The sequence below is a fragment of the Alexandromys fortis genome, unplaced genomic scaffold, assembly GCF_014885135.2.
Source record: "Alexandromys fortis isolate MF-2015 unplaced genomic scaffold, M_Fortis_MF-2015_v1.1 scaffold_153, whole genome shotgun sequence".
In the NCBI taxonomy this organism is placed as follows: Eukaryota; Metazoa; Chordata; class Mammalia; order Rodentia; family Cricetidae; genus Alexandromys; species Alexandromys fortis.
The window spans coordinates 854,101-866,398 of record NW_026068032.1 but is presented as its reverse complement, the minus strand read 5'-3'; positions in this window follow the sequence as shown (position 1 = coordinate 866,398).

Sequence of the window (12,298 nt, the reverse complement as noted above, 5' to 3'; positions counted from 1 at the left end):
CTAGAAGAGAAAGACCACTCTCAGCCCACCCCGTCACCTTGTCTTTTTGTTTCGCTTTCTACAATCTCTCTCCCTCTTCTCCTCTTCATTCCTTCCCAGAGGCTCAGAAATACGTCTCATCCTTCTGGATTTCAGAGACCGGAAGCTTTCGTTTTATTGCAACTTCTCCCTCTCCCCCTCTCTTTGAAACCCCCTTCCTCACTTGGTGCAGAGTATAGCCCCCTCACGTGCTGTGTCACACTCAGCTGGCGCTTCACAGCCAAGGGGAGTAAGAAGTAAGGAGCGGGCTTATGCGGGTAGGAAGCAAGTTGAAGCAGTGTTTGGAGTTAGGGATCTGCCGGCCTCAGATCCGTGGGACACGGTTCACATATTTTAATAGTCATCTTGCACAGTGAATATATTAATAAGGAGATTGGCCCGCGTTGACTCTCAGAAGGCGCTGGTCTCAGTGCCTAAGTTGAGAGTGAGGAACGTGAATTCATTTCCAGTCTTCCCCCATCAACTAAAGCAGGTCAAAATGAGGAAGTGTGTGTGTGCGACTGCAGAGCCCACCCGGGATACTCTGAGTGGCTATTGGCTTTGCTGCCTCAGGAAAGTTTTGAAATTTGTTGTAACCCAGTTGAGATGTTCCGAGTATCCAGATATGCAAGGGGTTTGTTAAGAAAGGCATGAGGAGAGATTTCCCCAGAGAACCTTTTCTGCTCAGCACAGTTTCTGTCAAGGGCAAGGCAGAGGGAAATCTGTGGGATTTTGGGTAATAAATGTGGGAATCTGCAAACAGGCTAGACAACAGTGGTTTGTTTTCTTGGTGTTCATAAATTATGGCTCCTAGTATCACACACACAGAGACACACACACAGACACACATACACACACACACACACACACACACACTCACACACACTACCCCATTGAAACTGCTGGTGGGAGATCTGTTGAAGTTTTCAATCAGAAAAACCAGAATCTGGGGACTTGATTGCCAGGAATGATTAGGTTAAGGGCCAGATTTTTTTTTTAAAAGTACACGGAAATGTTCTCCCCTGCCCAAAGTTTGACTTTTATAGCTTTTAAAAGGAGGACGATTTCATAGTCTGTACAGAACCACTAAATTTTGATCTGTCTCATTTTAAAGGAATCCGGCTGTCTGAGGATGGTTGTTTGTGCAGATACGGGAGGAATCTGTTTTCAGAAGCAGATAGAGGGAGCACGGTTTCCAGGGGGTGCTTCTTCCTGATTTAAATATAGCTCCGAGGCCAGAGCCTAGATAAATTCAGGCAGAGTGATTTAAAACATTAAGCACTTACATCGAAAGTTCTCCTGGGCACCGTGCAAAATTCTCTTGGAGATTATGCCATCCAGTGTTTATCCTCAGAACTCTAGGAGATAAAAATCACCAGCATCACTCAGAAACTGATGCAATCCAGTCTCAAATCCTCAAACTGCTGGGGATGGCTTTTGTTTGCCTAAAAGGTAGATCTTTCATCAGGCAAGTTGTTTAAAAACATTTAATTGTGGGGGTGGGAAGGGATACGCATAATTATTTAGTTGTTTGTGTTAATTACATGGTAGCATCCTAGGCAGAATTTCTTTTTTCTTCCTCCTCGTCTTTCCAGTGGTCTGCTCATCCCATTTCTGAAGCTTTCTGCTTCCTCTCGGCTTTAATTCTTTTCTCTCTGTAGCCTGTTTGGATGGGCAGTGCCGATCTGCTCTGACATAGTATAAGCTTCTGATACTGAGGGATGCCTTAGTTCTTCACACAGAAACACGGAATTAGTTTTGTTGTTGCGCTTAACCAATCATGGCTGGATGTGTGTTGCATACATACAGCACTCGCATCTGCTAACCTCAGTTGGTAAATCAGCAGGTTTTTGGGACACACTAGTTGACTCATGTAGACACGCATCCTGTTTAGACTGATTCTCAGTCCTGCAGGCGAGCGAGAAAATGGACATTCTTTGCGGAGATTGTTAGGGCATACAGAGTACGTGGTACATGAAAGGGCGACGTTCTTAGCCATGTATAACATCTTTTGGTCCTTGCTGGAGTGAGCTATAAGTTTAAAATTTTCAAATTTTCCTTTCCCAAAGAACGGAGCTTGACCTCTTGCAAAAATGTTTTCTTGCAAAGCACACTTAAAAATAAGACACAGTGCGTGCAAGAATGTACCGTCTGTGAAGCGCTTCTTTTTTTTCTCTGCGTGATAAGCAGTCCTGGTCTTCAAGGTACATTCAGAGCAGATTCAAGGAGGGAAACTGAAGGAGAAGAACTCATGGTTCGTGATTTCCTGAAAACATGGCTTTCAAAGAGCTGAGAATACTAATGTGAAGTGTGGCTTGGACCTGACGAGATGCGGCTGATTGGCAGGGTCTGCGTGATTCATCCGACTCGGGGTCAACTTTAGTGGTCAGGGACGGCATGTAATTAGGACCCTAACAGCATTCTGGAAACCATTCATCTAGGCCCGAAGTAAATGTACCCTTCAACAGGGATTTGTTGTTCAGGAAATGTACGTTTATTTTAGAGGTGAAGAAAGTGCCTGTCTGTTTCACGCGGCTATCAACTATATCCTGAACCTAGATTTGTAGATAGTTAATAAAATAAAAGTCCAATTTTGTTCCAAACAATGTTTAAAAACACCCGTTTGTAAATTGTCTACATTCGAGTCTCATATGTTAATGATTTGGGCTCTGAAACTTATTTCAGAAAGGCATTTTGGTTTATCTTCAGAAACACCACACAAAACTGTCTAAACAACTCTGTAAATAAACTGTTCCAAATGCCTCCATTTGCTGAATGAATTAAAGAATTATGGGTCTTAATCCAATTATGATCAGTCTTGCAATTCCTTTTCCTATTTGGGGGAGCGTGGGGGGTGGCTAGGACTGTTAATGATGATAAAGAACTTGGCTATTCGTTTTCTCTCTCTGGTGTGACGGAAATACCAGCTGTGTCCATGTATGAGGAGGGCTTGGGATGAACAGAAGTTACTCTGGTGAACCAAGACTTAACTTGCCTGAAAAGTTACCATTGAGAGAAGAGTAACTGAAGGATGAAACTTGGCAGCTAAGGCCTCACCTTCTGCTTGAAGATAATGGACTTTGATGTTGCCAGGTGACTTGTGGTGTAGACCCCTTAAGGGTAGAGAGCAGACACCTTGTTACATTAGGGGCTTGCTGCTGGGCCTTACTGGGACATTTCTGTAGGACTTTTTTCATAAACGTCGTCAAATGCAATTTCCTGGTATTAAAATTGAGTTAAGGTCAAGCGTAAACTATTAGGGGAATGCGTGCCGAGTTGTTTTCTCTAAGCCCTTACCCCTTTAGCTGTCTGATGTAGGTGCTTTTGAAAGCTCTCCTAATGAGGACCCTGAGTTTCAGGAAGGGCCCTTGACAGCGGTCCAGGTTGCTTTGATGAGGCCTTCCAAGATTCCTACCCCATTTGGCCCATTTAAACTCTGGCTCATAAGCTAATTAATTCAAAGGTATAAATAGTTCATTATGGTTTAATTCTCTGCTTAGATGATATTATCACACTCCCATTTGTTATGATCTTCCCATTTCTCAGAGAAAGAGCTGCGGAGATTGCAGAAGAAATCAAAGTTTCCTGTGCTCTTCAAATTAGAACTTAGAGGCAACTCTCGTGCCACGTACAGCTAACGAGGGCTTTGAACAGGGGCAGCATGGTGGTGAAGGTAGAGGGAAAACCCGAGCCCGGAAATTGTAGGATCTCCAACTCCATGTAGACTCATGCATTCCCTATTTTTCATAATTTTCAAAACCAAAATCAGCCAACCAATCAGACACACACACACACACACACACACACACACACACACACACAAACAAAACCCCTAAAGACTTGCCTACTTTCTGGTGCGATGGCACCATTGTCCATGGTGGACAATAGGGCAGTGGTCATGGGGACTGGAGGACCCTAGCCTGCCATCTAGTTGGTATGCTCTGACAAGCCAAAGAACTTTGTTCTTACTACTGTGGTTCAGAGTGAAGCAAAGAGGGAGGGAATTTGGAGGAAGTCAGGAAGCCGAAGATGCCGCCACATTAGCCGAGGAGCTTTGCAGTTTAGGTCTGTGATTGCTGCCAAACCTTATCTGCAGATCGGGAGTCTTCAGGGCTCTGTGCCCATTTCTAACCTCTAATGCTGGTAATTACATTGCCCCTCTTTCTTGTGTTTCTGCATGTGCTGGTGAGCTGAAGGGATGTGCAGCTGTGTCTGGGGGCCAGGGGTAGGCTAGATATGCTGGAATCTCCTGCGATTCCCTTCCACGTTGCCATTGGAGACAGGATCTCTCATTGAACTTGACATTCAGGGATGGGCTACACTGACTGCTGGGCAAGTTTTGGTATCTGCTTGCCTCTCCCCACTGAGTACTAGAGTTCCAGATGCATGCTACTGTTCCTGGGTTTTCCGTGGGCGCCGGGGATCTGAACAGTCCTTACACGGATAGAGCAGGCACCTTATCAACTGCAGCATTTACTCAGGCACCTGTAGTGTTCTGATGTGGAGGTTATGTGGATGTCACAGGAAAAACATGGGGCATTTCTAGCAGAGGGTCTGCCACGAGCTGGTCGCTCAATCAACACTGGCAGTGCTTTTCTTTCCCTTCCAAACCAGTCCAGTTTCTCGTGATCAGTTTGCTTGAGGCTTCATTTTGTAAACTTATTTGAGTGCAAGACGAAAACAATATCACTTTCTCAAGGCTGAGATCAACACTTTGGTAATCCAGTTAGCATCTCTATATGATCATTGACAATGTGGGTTTTATTAAAGATGTTGTAGCTGGTACAGGTGTGAATTCTATCTTTTATTCATGTAAGTGTTTCTTCAGTAATTAACATTTTCATCCTATATAAATAGGTAAAGGGAAGTAAAAACGCTAGGCTCTGGCTGCAGATCTCTTTGTAGAGGCTCTTGAGAGTAGAAAGGAGTGAGCGCAAAGACGACGTGGAGGATTGAGCAGGAAGACATCCGACTGACAAGCGTGGTTCTTGAGCGGTTTGAAAACAGCAGTTATCTCTAGAGGAGACCACTGTCTGGAAGGATTGTGCCGGCAGTTTCCACGGTGCTCCAGGATCAGGGAGGAGTCCACAGCTGGCCATGGTGCTTAGTGGTACAGGGCCAGCAACAGGGTCCATTATGTGGCACCCCGTGTAGCCTGGAGCTTAGTAGCTCTAGGTCTGGTCGGAGGATCAGCCCCAAACAAGCCAACCAAACACACAACCACCAGAAACCATGGTGGACTCTTTGCATTCCCTGGGGTTTTGTCTTCGTCCTTTGTAAAATGAACGTGCTACTAGTCAAGGTTAAACGAGGCTGTGCACCCATAAGCCACTGTGCCGTGCACAGCACAGAAGGAAAGCTCAAAATACGTTGCTCCTTTCAAACATACTCAAAATGCAACCACCAGGTGTGGATGCATTGTATCAGATGGTCCTGGATGTATTTAAACAAGGGCTATTTCACGTAAGTGGAAGGCAGTGTTTGTGCTAGCAGGTGTCCTCAGGCTTACCTTGAAAAAGTTGCTCTGCTTCTTCCTCATGCTTCCTACTCTGACTCTACACACCACAGCAGACAGACCACCTGACCTTGACCGTCTTCCGGTAACTCATCCAACAAAGCGCCAGGTAGAGGGAACTCTCCTTTCCTTAGCTCTGTAGGCTTTCTGTTCAGTGGAGCAGCAATGTACTCTGGGCTGCATTTTATCTCAAGCCTCAAACACCTCCCGAAGTCTTTGCTCCCCTGCGTGACTGATCCTAAACCAACTAGCAAGCGCCACAAAGTGCTGAACTCAAGTGGCCCTCAGCGCCAGCCCCTGCTGGGATGAGTCACAGAGCCACCAGCACTTTGTTGCCTCAGATTTGATCGCTGCCATGAGCAGTCCTTCGATTGTCAGCTAAGAGCCCCTTCAGGGACTTGTCTCTTAATAGGAAGTCTCTTTTCTTCCCTCCTGTTGTAACTTTAAATTAAAAGAAACTGTGGAGGAGTTGGTGGTCAGGCCTCACATCTTTCTTCTCCCACCGGGAGAACAACATCTGAGAAAAAGACATTATTGGACTGAGAATTGAGTTGTTGCCATGTGGGGGCTGGGGGGGGGGCACTGTCAGGGGTTGGGGGTGGGGCAGTCGGTGGTGATGGAGGACGGAGACCATATCACTTAGACTCAAGTAGCCTGACTGTTGGAGCTATCGTCTAGAGTGATGTCCTTGTGAAGACCGAAGAGTAGATCCCGGACACAGGGCTCCCACCTGGCCTGGGGCTCTTAGGGGGTTCTGATGTATTGTTTTCCACCCCAGAGTTTTAGGGGTTTCTGATGTGTTGTACTGTGGGAAACTGGCCTGAAGACAACACCAAAATCCGCGGAGGCTGGGAGGCAGGAAAAGGGAGCTAATTTTTGACACATTCCTCAGACTCCTCAGGGAATCTGTGCCCAGGCTACTGACTGTTTATTTGAAATTATGGCATTGTTTTTTCCCCAGCAGTGAGTGAGCATGGGTTGCTGTGGGGCCTCTGCTTAAAAAGACAGATGGACATCAACAAGGAAGAAAAAGTTACGAGTGCTTTCAATGGCGTCTTTTTCTAAGTTACTGATTTGATTCTTGGTGTGTGTGTGTGTGTGCGCCTGTGTGTTTGTGTGCCTGTGTGCATGCGTGTGTGGGCGTGTCTGTCCAGGCATGCTTGCACATGTGGGTGTGTGCTGTGGAGGTCACATATTGCTGCTGTCAAGCCGCTCTTCCCTTATGCTGTGAAACAGGATCTCTCCTTGAACCTGGCTGGGCTCACTGATGTCTTGACCGGTTCCCACCTACCTGCCTTCAGCAGTTGGGCCACACACAGACGCATACCAATGTGCCTGCCTTTTGGCTTGGGCACTGGGGCTCCAAGCTCTCGTCCCCCTGCTTGTCCAGCAAGCATTTTTACCAACTGAGCCAACCTCCCAGTACCTTCTTCTCCCTGTACATTTAAACTCTTCTCTGGGCTTGGGCACATGCCTTGCTTTGCTGGTTCTTCTGTATAAACTGATGCAGACTCTCAAGGTCTCATCTGTGGCTGCTGAGAACCAGGGTTGTTTGATGTCGTATCGGGGGCAGCCCGCGGTTTGCATGCCAGCTCTTGTGATGTATGCTGTTCCTCTCTGGTGCTGGCATCGCGTTCGTAGTGTCTGGCAAGATCATTCTCATTAATTCATTCTTTCACTGGAACTATTTCTGAACAAGCGCATACTGTCTCTTAGAATTCTATCTTGAACTTTCTTCCTTGACTCTTTCCCGGAGAGCCTAGTCAACCTTGGCTTCTACCAGAATGCAGTGTCTTTCCCGCTTCAACCAGGAAATTAAGTGGCCGTTTTATGTACATAAATAACTCTATCAGCAGATAAAGAAACACAAGGAAGCCACTCTCTGTTTGTTGGGACTTCATCAGGCCACCCAGATGTTACTAAATCCCAGCTCCCTTTACGCGCCAGCGTGTGCTGGCCTGAGAGTATTTATTCCATAGTGCAGCTGTCCCCTCCGCATTGTGTTAGTACCACTGGAAACGAAAGGTATGGTAGACACATTCCTGCCTGGTTTGAAAGAGGTAACTACATAGCGAAATAAAGAACACCCCATGTGAGCTGGAGAATGTTCCTCAACTGGTAGACTGCTTGCTTAGCACGCAGACGCCCTGGGTGCCATTGCCAACATGGCATAAACCGGGCACGTGGTGCACCTTTCTAGTAAGAGAACCAGTGATGTGGAGGCCAGAGAGTCGGAAGGTGAAGGATGTCTTTGGCTACACAGCAAGTTAGTAGCCAGCCTGGGAAATGTAAGACACCATACGCTTTCTCAGATGGCTGAGCTTATCTCCCTGGTACCAGCACAATACCTAGGACGGAACGGGCACAGGACAGAAGCCTCTGAGTGAACAGACTTGCAAACCAAATCACTCCATAAGAGCAGAGTCTTGGATGGACCTCACCAAAGCAAAGCATGCCGAGAAGTGGCTGGATTTACATCTTTGGGCTGTTTATCATGCCCTGAACTTGGTGCTGGATGCTTCCCACGGATAGCCACACATATCCCATCAGCTGTGTAGCAGCCCTTTCCACGTAGAAGACTGAAGTGGTCAGGTGACCTGCCCACCTCCCACAGCTGTCATCGGCAGGAGAGTCACGGCCTGACTTTGGTCTATTAGGTTTGCACGTGCTGGCTCTTGCTCTGTGTCAAGGCACTGCTGGGGGCCTGACCCCTGTCACATAGGTGCACTAGCCATAGCTTCCTGGCTACCCCATGTCGTGGAGGATCAGATGGCAAAGGTGGTGGGAAGCCAGAGTTGAGCGGTAATGTGTACATACTAGTTGGGGTGATTGGCTTAAACCATCAATTTGCTACAGTCTAGACTCACCTGGGCAGACAGCCTGACTGAGGGATGCACTGACCGGGCTGCTGGCCTGTAGACATGCTGATGCGGGATTGATGTAGGGAGCACCCGGCCCTTGTGGGTGGCATCATTTTATGAGCTGGGTACCACACTGTATGAGAGTGGAGAAAGCTGGCTGTGTATAAACAGCAGACAGGAATGTGTTTTCTCTGTGCTTCTGACTGTGGATGTGTCGAGACTAGGTGCTTGAGCTCCTGCCTTGACCTGGTCGAAATCATGAGCCCTAAGTCAAAACAGCCCATTGTTCCCTGTGTTGCTCTTTGTCAGGGTACTTATCACAGCAACAGACATGACACCAGAGCACCGGCTATCACATTAGCCCCAAATACCCAGGGGCATGCTGTGTAGGCTTTACCTAAAGAAGGTTTTATGCCCGTAGGTAGCAGTTCTACAGACATAAACACCGACCACAAAAGAAAGGAGAGCGTCCTGCTGCTCAGTTATCCACTGGAGAGCTATTTGGGGCATCTGTTAAAAACTGATTCTAAAAGCCAAGTGGTGGCGGCGAATGCCTTTAATCTCAGCACTCGGGAGGTAGAGATAGGTGGATCTCTCTGAGTTCGAGGCCAACATGGTCTACAAGACCTATTTCCAGGACAGCTAGGACTGTTACACAGAGCAACCCTGTCTTAAAAAAAAAAAAAAAGATAAGAAAAAGAAAAGATAAGAAAAGAGCCTTTTGTGTTCCATCTCAGACATACAGATCCCAATTGTGGTGTATTTTTTACCAAGTGTGATGGGTGATTCCTTGTCACATGGAAGTTTGAGAACCAGAGATAGCATCCTGATTGGTCTAGTTTTGTAGTAAGTTGAGTGTGTAGCTTGTGGAACTTAGGTGAGGTGCTCGGAGAATAGGGCATTGGTACAGCAGAGCAGGGCTGGGGTTGCAGGGCTAGGAAGACTTTCCCCCAATGGCCTTTGAGTTCTGAATTAAAATGTAAAGAACCACCAATGATTTTGTACACAGAGAACACTAGTGTGGCTAAAGCCAAGCATGGGAGAACCTCACACAGACAGGTGGTGGCCTGGAGTCGGGCAAAGAGGGTGACGTTTTCACCTTTAGCTCTAAAGGGACTTTCCAACAACTGAGTCTACAGTCCTGATAGCCCTATGAAGACCGGAGGCCGACTTCTCTGTATTCCAAACACTTGGTACAGTCTCTGGACACAGAAGATGTTTAAAGATATTTTTCTATCTGTTTACTTTTGTAACACTGAGGTCAAATTTAGGCCCTGGGCATGCTCCACTAGTGTTTTGCCATAGGGCTCTAGCCCCATTGCAGGTTTTGTTCAAATGAATAAAAAGCAGAGAGAGTGAGAGAGCGATATTTGGAAAGTACTAGAAGAATTCGATTATGATTACAGTAAATCCAACCCCTCTATGTCTTGGGGATAAAGTCCAAGATCTCCCGGATGCCTGAAATTGTCTTAGACCTGAACCTAAAGACGTACGTCTGTTTTCTTCTGTATGTCCCTAACTAGGAGGAAATTTCGCATGTCAATAAGGCCTGGTAGGTACCAACAGTAACCAGTAATAAGATGGAACTGTTATAAGAAGGTAGGAGTGTGGGTGTGGCCTTTCTCCAGACTCCCTACTGTGTGTGTGTGCACCCATCTTGTGATGAGATGAAGCAAGTTGAGGGTCATGGGCACTGTGGCATAGCGTTGTGTGACTCCAGAAGGGTCATTCGAACATAAGTTCTACGGTATCGTGACCGTCTGTTCACTAAGCTGGCGAAGGGACTGACTGGCAGGTAGCATGCACAGAGTGGATCCGGGAGACAAAATGATGTAGCATCTTCCAGGCATAGTGGAGTTGAGGTGGTGTGCAATTCCTTCACGCCTCTCCCCATGACTTTCCGTTTTAAAGTCAGTTTTTCTGTCAGAGTTCTCTGCTGCTCCAGACCTTGGCTGGCCGTGGGTTACTTAAACCATGCTTAGGAAGAGGCTGATCTTCTGGGAACAAGAGGAGGCTGCAGAGGAGCACAGTAAAATAAGATGAGTGCAAGATCTTACTTAGACCACCGCGGTTCTTACAATAAGAAGACAAAGCGTTGGGATCAGCGACAACATCGAACACGAGGTACGGTGCTTGTTAGCCTCAGAGTGGTAGTGACTCCGGGAGGATGGGAGCCTTGTCTGTTATGGTCTCCATGTGATCATGACATTCAACAAATATTCAGTGAACAATTGACAGGGCTTCCCCACAGACCAGAAAACCAGGCGTATATCTTTATAGAGGGAAAGCAATGGATTGGCTCCTTGACCATCTGTGGACTAAGGCCTCCATGTGCAGTGGGGTTTCCATCTGGTGATTTTCTCTGTAACCACACCTTGCTCGGTGGCTGTTGTGCATGGTCCTTTACTGTTATACAAACCCACGGTGGTCTAGAGTGCAGCTGAACTATTGATTATATGATGAAGAATTCAGTGGATGAGTGAAGGGGGATGGCTTGGCGGTGAGGACAGAGGGAAACTGAAACCCATCCCCGGGAGTTGTCCCCAGTCACTCAGCCTATCCAGGGACAGGTGATCCAGAGACTGTAAGGGAGAATCCTTGCCAAGGTAATGCCAGCACAAGTGATACCAGTCCCACTAGAAGAGGAAGCCATTCGTTCCATCTAGAAAATGTACTGGGGGGGGGGGGCAGAAAAGGTAACGAACACGTCATTCGAAACCTAACAGGCATTTCAGCACAAAAATGGCTCTCATCCAAGCAGCATAATATTAGCATCAACGTGCATCTTGTGGCTCCAGCCCCACACACTGCTTTGGAAATAAAAGGAGATTGTGTAAGGAATTAGCAACACAAGGCATTTTTAAAAGTGCTTTATTGCCAGGGCCTGTGATACTGTGTGAAATCTATGCAGCCCCTTCCTCCTGCTGTGCTTAATTTCGGAATCTCACGCTATTACCTATCCTTGGAGAGAGAAAAATAAATAATCTCTATTAACTCTTAGAAACCAAGCTTCACACTGTACTTGTTTCCCACTTCTCTTTCCGATGTCCCTCGGGAGGGGGAAAAGTGGTGTATTTAGGCACTGAGGGCTTGTTGGGGTGCATGGTATTTAGGACCACCTTAGGGGGTGGCACTGGAGCAGGGGGGCAGGCTGGAATTGAATGTCAGAGGCAAAAGTTTAGAAAAGCCTCCAGCAGTACGAAGAATAAAGACCTGAAAGAGTCAGCAGAGATTGGCTCTGGCGTGAATCCAGAGCAGAAGCCAGAAGTCGGTTATAAAAAAATCCAGGAGGCAGGAGCCAGGCGGAGGTAAGTCTTCAGGGTGTAGATGGCTATCTTCTGGAAACAGGAAGACATCTCCCTGGTGCACTGTGGCCCTGTGCTGCCTGCCTCACTGATGGTGGTTGATCAGGAACCGTCCCTAGGCATTTTGCTAAGCAGCTGTTTTGGTTTGTTTGAGGCTCTCCAGTGACCTTTGCCCTATACAGAAACTGTTTTCCAGATAAGGAACCTGAGCTTGCCGGAAGCAGCATGGTAACCACAGTCTAGCTGGGACTTGAACCTACAGAGGCCTGGTTCTGGAGGCCTGGCTTTTACCCTCTGTGATATAGCAAACGTATCTTCAGTCTCAGGAAGAGCTGCCTCAGGAGGATGCCTACATTTGCCCCTCCCCTTCCTCCAGGACTCACATCTGTGCCGGGATCTGCCCAGCCCAGTGTTTTCCTGCCTAGCCCAGTATTTCCCGCTGCACTGCGCACTATTTTCTGCTGTCAGGCTAATCTTTCTGATGTGCTATTTGGGTCATGTTGCCCCTTTCTTAAAACCTCAAAGCGCCGTGTGCTTGCTACATGTGGATGGATCTCACACTTCTTAGTTTTTTTTTTTTTTTAAGGGTCTCTGCAACT